The sequence below is a fragment of the Haliotis cracherodii genome, unplaced genomic scaffold (assembly GCF_022045235.1).
Source record: "Haliotis cracherodii isolate W230 unplaced genomic scaffold, xgHalCrac1.p SCAF_5, whole genome shotgun sequence".
Classification (NCBI taxonomy): Eukaryota; Metazoa; Mollusca; class Gastropoda; order Lepetellida; family Haliotidae; genus Haliotis; species Haliotis cracherodii.
Window position 1 is genome coordinate 33,381,669 of NW_027266308.1, and position 8,403 is coordinate 33,390,071.

An 8,403-nucleotide genomic window follows, 5' to 3' on the forward strand; every position below is an offset into this window, starting at 1 on the left:
CTTAAGAAGCATACATTGTTTACCAACAAAAGATCCACCAAAGTCGCATCTATATGAAATGGAAAGAAAAATGTGTGTTTCTGTGGGTCTTTTTTTTATGCAAACAAATGACAAATTACAAGAAACAAGCGTATAGTCAACGAAGTCATCTATATCCCCATCCCATTTTAACACGTTATGGTCCCAAACCAGGTAACTGGCCCAACATTTCTCTTAGCCCATGACAAAATAGCTGCAATGGAAATTCTAAAATAAACATTTCTAAAACTCCTTAATATCAAATGGCACCTGTTCAGTATGTACTTTATATATGGACATGCAATGTTTGGCAAGGAAATATTTAACAGTTTATTTGTTATACTCCATAAGTGAACCCACCCTATATGAAAACTTAAATCCAACTTGTTGCCATGGAACAAAAATAAAAATATTAAAAAAATTCCTAAATAGCAAAATCACCATTTAAGTATGTGCCTGGTAGACATGCAAAGTTTTGTAAGAAAGTATTTAACGATTTTTGAGTTACGCTCCGGAAATGAACACCACCCTTAGAGAACTTAAGTCCAACTTGTTACCATGGAAACTTAAATATAAAAAGTTATAATATTCCTAAACAGCAAAAGGCACCAGTTCAGCATGAGTCTGATAGACATGCAAAGTTTTGTAAGAAAGTTTTGAATGGGTTTTGAGTTATGCTCCGGAAACGAACTCTACCCTGTAGAACTTAAGTCCAACCGGTTGCCATGGAAATGTAATTTTTTTTTTACAAAAATAAATTCCTAAATAGCAAAAGGCACCTGTTTGGTATGTGCCTGGTACACATGCAAAGTTTTGTAAGAAAGTATTTAACGGTTTTTGAGTTAGGCTCCGGAAACGATCACCACCCTTATAGAACCAAAGTCCAACTTGTTACTATGGAAACGTAAAAAATAAAATTTTCTAAAATTCCTAAATAGCAAAAGGCACAACTTCAGAATGTGACTGATAGATATGCCAAGTTTCCATCAAATACGCTGAATTATTTTCGAGTTCTGCCCCGGAAAAGGAAATGATTACGGACGGACGGCTGGACAGACAGACTGGCTATATCCCCCCGCATTATATGCCGGGGGGATAAAAAGTATATGGAAGACAACCAAGTAAACACGCTTGAATGGCAAGCTCGGTCACCTGATTTGAACATTATAGAAAATATTTGGCTAAAAATTAAAAGACATTTAAAATCCCATGTCAATGACATCACTACACCTGATGAATTTTTCAACGAGATCCATGCATATTGGCAAAATATACTGCTTGAGTATGTTCAAGGATTATATTCGACGATTCCGAAGCGGATTTTGCATGTTATAAAGATGAAAGGTCATTTCACAAAATATTAAAGGCATGTGATAAAAAGATTTTATGTTATTGACTTTGAAAGACGAGGTTGCTAATGTAAACAATGCGCCACCATTTTGAAGATGGGCCAATATAAGTTGCACATGACGTAGTTCTTAACAGACATTTCTCATCTACTGCTGATATCACTATAAGCATGATAAGTTGTAGAATACATGACACATGGGGTATATGTTTTTAATGGGTCCCACATAAGGTGTTACACCATAAGCTGGAGACAAGTGGTAAAAAACGAGGGCCACATAAACCTGCATACACCCCTGGTTATACTGCTACAACAAATTTATCTTGTTTTTGTTTCAGATTTTGAATCCCCATTCAACTTTATACTTAAAATGAAATAAAGTACCTGGTGGAGTGTCCTGGCATTTAACATTGTTTATCAGTACTGAAAAAAATTGTTTCCTAACAGAATTTCAAAACAAGAAATTGCCCATTCATATTTATCGCCAGGTTCTACAAAATTAGAGCCATGACTCACATTCACAAATAGGAAGATCCATGTATACCTGTGAGAATGTGTTTGTGTGTACATGATCATGGTGTAGGCTAAATCACAGTACACATATATGTATATGGATATAATATGTTCAAAATAGATATATTAAATGAAGTTAATATATTCGCTAAGTTGAAAAAATGACATAGCTTCACGTAAGCTTGAAGCTAAGTACACAGGAAGCGACGAAGCCAAAGCCTTGAATGAAAGGATACTGAATGCCCGTCGTTCGACAGGTTCCATCATATAGAGGGAAGTGTTGAGAGTGTATTGGAAATACCAAAACGAAATAAAATTCCATATCTTTCTCAAAACCATGTTGATGTTTGTATCAGCACGTTCCACAGCAACTTCGTAATAACTTGTTTTTGGAATCCACGAAAATACGAGTCCGACTGAAGTTTTCCGCACTTACGCCCTCTCACCGATCAGGGGAGGAAACTCTAAATTACTAAAACAACAATTTGGAAAAGATGAGTAGGTAAAGGTTGATAGTTCGTGTCTGGGGTGGTGACATGTCATCGTAAGGTAACACTGTTTTCTAACAACCTGTATATAGTAAACACAAATTAGATAAACACAAGTAAAAAGTTCTTTAGTTACTCTGTATCAACTTTACGGGTGCAGGCTAAAACGGCACCTCAGCAAAACGTCACCGAATTCTCTAGCGAAAACGCACCGCATTTGGCGAAAACGGCTATTATGTGACGGGCGAAAACGGCACCTCTATTTTTAAAATGGCAGCCATAATTTTTGACAGTAACATGCATATGAAATTCTGCAGTTTTACATTCATGATATCATGCAATATATCAAATAAAAGTACTTTTTATAAGCGTTTACACAATACTTGATACAACCTTGGGAAATGATTAGGATTTAGTTTAGAATCATTTAAGGAATCAACAAGTTATTATTTTTTTGCGGAATACCCGGTAATAGTCAGATTGGATAAAGAGTAAAACAATCTATGAAAGAAAAAAAGGTATTTCTGAATATGCAATACTTTACTGAAACTGGTAAACAGAAGAAAACATCTCCTTATATCAATACAAGGGGTTTTATACTTTCTTATATAATAGTAGGATAGCCAAATACTATTAAAATCAATGACCTGGTGGAACCGGAAGGATATCAGGTCCCTGGGAAATATATCCAGTATCATTATAGTGTTCATAAGGTGCTGCGAGATAGTTAACAATTGGAGCAGCATATGTACAGATGCATGTCGAGAGCCAGTGAAACCCTATGATGAATTATTTAGTAGAATCATCACGTCATTGAAGTGAAGTAGAAGTTTAACCATTAACATCATTCGTAGCTCGATAACAGGAGCCATTTTGTAACCACTACACCCTGTGAAAGTGCACTCCAACCCTGCTTTGTCGCTGCCTTGCAGGCATAGAATGTCATCTTCATGACTTTCAGAGGAGCAACATGTCTGTCAGTCTCAGTGGGAACAAGCAGGGAAGAGGCAGTCCCTCTCTTTGGTGCCATCCCAACTGGGTGATAGTTCATTCCCCTACCATCGTTGGACAGCATTGTATGCTCTATAACTATGGAATGTGGCAGCTACTGATGTTGGAGGGAGGGATTCCAACTTGAATCCAGATGAAGATAAAGATGCTCAGTGCATGGATTTGAGTCTTGTAGCGATGTTTGTCCAGTGTCTTTGACTCCTCAGCTCCATACAGCTTTAGAAGGAACATCTCTCCAACTTGTGCGATCTCATCGTGAGAAATCAGGTCGATGGAAGATCTGTTTATCTCTATATTGTAGCACTACTTTAAGTTGACACAACCCAAACACCCCTATGCCCATTGATTGTCTCCCCCAAACAGATTATACGGGTCAGTGAATACACTGAGCCGTGGTGAGACCACCCATGCATGGTTGGACAACCCAGGCACAGTGAGGCTCTAAACGTTAGACGATCCGGGGTGTAACCATACTGAATGTACGGATGCATATTGCTTAAATAATCACGATTGGGATTATCCCTTGGCCAGCTGCTGGACAAGTTGGAAGTCACAGTTTATGCTACCCTTATAGGATGTTGGTCGTGAAAAGCTCGTTACAAACATTAATTGCTATTTTAATTATTCACAATGTCAAGATCAAGGTCGTTTCACACACTCAGCAATGTATGCAATGTTATTTTAGTATGATTAACAGAAATAGCAACACTTTGAGATTGCCCGTTTTCTGACGTATCCGTATAGCTGCCAAGCACCACACGTGTTACACTTAGACGTTGGCGATCTAAGCGATGGTGGGTATAAACTACACAAATGCGTCTCATGGCCCACGACTGTTTATTTAGGCCATGGCACTAACGTCTTCAGGACAAGTCAGATCTAAACTAAACCTCCCAAGTCTATTGCCTGGTCACTTATTTACCATCAGCTTCTTCTGCTGAGTTGTCACGGTCTGTCCCTTGTTCAGGACCACGTGTACTTTAAACTATTGCCGAAGCTGTGATTTCCAGCTATAGAGAGTTTGACCAATGTCTCCTTTTGTTCATCCAGAACAGTTGACTAGGTTGTATCGAGTGTTTGCCTGATGTCACCCTTGGTTCAAGAGTTAATATTGGTTCTCTGACCAATACCTACCAGGGTGTATGGAGTGTTTGTTTGATGTCACCCTTGGTTCAAGAGTTAATATTGGTTCTCTGACCAATACCTACCAGGGTGTATGGAGTGTTTGTTTGATGTCACCCTTGGTTCAAGAGTTAATATTGGTTCTCTGACCAATACCTACCAGGATGTATGGAGTGTTTGTCTGATGTCACCCTTGGTTCAAGAGTTAATATTGGTTCTCTGACCAATACCTACCAGGATGTATCGAGTGTTCGACTGATGTCACCCTTGGTTCAAGAGTTAATATTGGTTCTCTGAGCAATACCTTCCAGGATGTATCGAGTGTTTGTCTGATGTCACCCTTGGTTCAAGAGTTAATATTGGTTCTCTGAGCAATACCTACCAGGATGTATGGAGTGTTTGTCTGATGTCACCCTTGGTTCAAGAGTTAATATTGTTTCTCTGAGCAATACCTACCAGGATGTATGGAGTGTTTGTTTGATGTCACCCTTGGTTCAAGAGTTAATATTGGTTCTCTGACCAATACCTACCAGGATGTATGGAGTGTTCGACTGATGTCACCCTTGGTTCAAGAGTTAATATTGATTCTCTGAGCAATACCTACCAGGATGTATCGAGTGTTCGACTGATGTCACCCTTGGTTCAAGAGTTAATATTGGTTCTCTGAGCAATACCTACCAGGATGTATGGAGTGCTTGTTTGATGTCACCCTTGGTTCAAGAGTTAATATTGTTTCTCTGACCAATACCTACCAGGATGTATCGAGTGTTCGACTGATGTCACCCTTGGTTCAAGAGTTAATATTGGTTCTCTGAGCAATACCTACCAGGATGTATGGAGTGTTTGTCTGATGTTACCCTTGGTTCAAGAGTTAATATTGATTCTCTGAGCAATACCTACCAGGATGTATGGAGTGTTTGTCTGATGTCACCCTTGGTTCAAGAGTGAATATTGATTCTCTGAGCAATACCTACCAGGATGTATGGAGTGTTTGTCAGATGTTACCCTTGGTTCAAGAGTTAATATTGATTCTCTGAGCAATACCTACCAGGATGTATCGAGTGTTTGTCTGATGTCACCCTTGGTTCAAGAATTGATATTGATTCTCTGAGCAATACCTACCAGGATGTATTGAGTGTTTGTCTGATGTCACCCTTGGTTCAAGAGTTAATATTGTTTCTCTGAGCAATACCTACCAGGATGTATGGAGTGTTTGTTTGATGTCACCCTTGGTTCAAGAGTTAATATTGGTTCTCTGACCAATACCTACCAGGATGTATGGAGTGTTCGACTGATGTCACCCTTGGTTCAAGAGTTAATATTGATTCTCTGAGCAATACCTACCAGAATGTATGGAGTGTTCGACTGATGTCACCCTTGGTTCAAGAGTTAATATTGGTTCTCTGAGCAATACCTACCAGGATGTATGGAGTGCTTGTTTGATGTCACCCTTGGTTCAAGAGTTAATATTGTTTCTCTGACCAATACCTACCAGGATGTATCGAGTGTTCGACTGATGTAACCCTTGGTTCAAGAGTTAATATTGGTTCTCTGAGCAATACCTACCAGGATGTATGGAGTGTTTGTCTGATGTTACCCTTGGTTCAAGAGTTAATATTGATTCTCTGAGCAATACCTACCAGGATGTATGGAGTGTTTGTCTGATGTCACCCTTGGTTCAAGAGTTAATATTGATTCTCTGAGCAATACCTACCAGGATGTATGGAGTGTTTGTCTGATGTTACCCTTGGTTCAAGAGTTAATATTGATTCTCTGAGCAATACCTACCAGGATGTATGGAGTGTTTGTCTGATGTCACCCTTGGTTCAAGAGTGAATATTGATTCTCTGAGCAATACCTACCAGGATGTATGGAGTGTTTGTCAGATGTTACCCTTGGTTCAAGAGTTAATATTGATTCTCTGAGCAATACCTACCAGGATGTATCGAGTGTTTGTCTGATGTCACCCTTGGTTCAAGAATTAATATTGATTCTCTGAGCAATACCTACCAGGATGTATTGAGTGTTTGTCTGATGTCACCCTTGGTTCAAGAGTTAATATTGTTTCTCTGAGCAATACCTACCAGGATGTATGGAGTGTTTGTTTGATGTCACCCTTGGTTCAAGAGTTAATATTGGTTCTCTGACCAATACCTACCAGGATGTATGGAGTGTTCGACTGATGTCACCCTTGGTTCAAGAGTTAATATTGATTCTCTGAGCAATACCTACCAGAATGTATGGAGTGTTCGACTGATGTCACCCTTGGTTCAAGAGTTAATATTGGTTCTCTGAGCAATACCTACCAGGATGTATGGAGTGCTTGTTTGATGTCACCCTTGGTTCAAGAGTTAATATTGTTTCTCTGACCAATACCTACCAGGATGTATCGAGTTTTCGACTGATGTCACCCTTGGTTCAAGAGTTAATATTGGTTCTCTGAGCAATACCTACCAGGATGTATGGAGTGTTTGTCTGATGTTACCCTTGGTTCAAGAGTTAATATTGATTCTCTGAGCAATACCTACCAGGATGTATGGAGTGTTTGTCTGATGTCACCCTTGGTTCAAGAGTTAATATTGATTCTCTGAGCAATACCTACCAGGATGTATGGAGTGTTTGTTTGATGTCACCCTTGGTTTAAGAGTTAATATTGATTCTCTGACCAATACCTACCAGGATGTATCGAGTGTTTGTTTGATGTCACCCTTGGTTCAAGAGTTAATATTGATTCTCTGAGCAATACCTACCAGGATGTATGGAGTGTTTGTCTGATGTCACCCTTGGTTCAAGAGTGAATATTGATTCTCTGAGCAATACCTACCAGGATGTATGGAGTGTTTGTCTGATGTTACCCTTGGTTCAAGAGTTAATATTGATTCTCTGAGCAATACCTACCAGGATGTATGGAGTGTTTGTCTGATGTCACCCTTGGTTCAAGAGTGAATATTGATTCTCTGAGCAATACCTACCAGGATGTATGGAGTGTTTGTCTGATGTTACCCTTGGTTCAAGAGTTAATATTGATTCTCTGAGCAATACCTACCAGGATGTATGGAGTGCTTGTCTGATGTTACCCTTGGTTCAAGAGTTAATATTGATTCTCTGACCAATACCTACCAGGATGTATGGAGTGCTTGTCTGATGTCACCCTTGGTTCAAGAGTTAATATTGATTCTCTGACCAATACCTACCAGGATGTATGGAGTGTTTGTCTGATGTCACCCTTGGTTCAAGAGTTAATATTGATTCTCTGAGCAATACCTACCAGGATGTATGGAGTGCTTGTCTGATGTTACCCTTGGTTGAAAATTAATATTGATTCTCTGAGCAATACATAGGGTGTAGACCCGGGACAAGTCATCGGCAACAATGCCTTGTGGTGACGTGTTGCCTACATACAGCTGTGCCACTGTCCCGTCTACAGGTAGGATTTATGAGGATATGTTTCCCTTGATCCGTGTATGACTTGTTTGGGGAGAAATCTAGCAAAACCCTGCCTCTCATACAAGTCCCCCAACATATCAGCCAATGAAATCCGAAATCCAATGCATTTGGAATCCAAATACGGAACGTTTGATTTCAGCACTTTCACTTGGACATTTAAATACTTTCTACGAATATTATATTTTTCTCTCAGTTGATATTCGCAACAGAATCACAATCATTTTTTCCCACTTAACTTGACCTTTAATATCTGCATGGGGGCAGGTTAACGACACGCCGTCCACGCCATAACCAGCCAGGTCACACAAGATGGCGTACTGTGAATCTGTTCTGCCCCGCAATCTAAGGGATTCCAACCTTCTTGGTACTAACATACATTAGATTCGTCTTTGCGAAGTTACTCTCATACGACCAGCTTCGCAGATCGCGTGTAAATTCGCGATATCAAGTTGACCT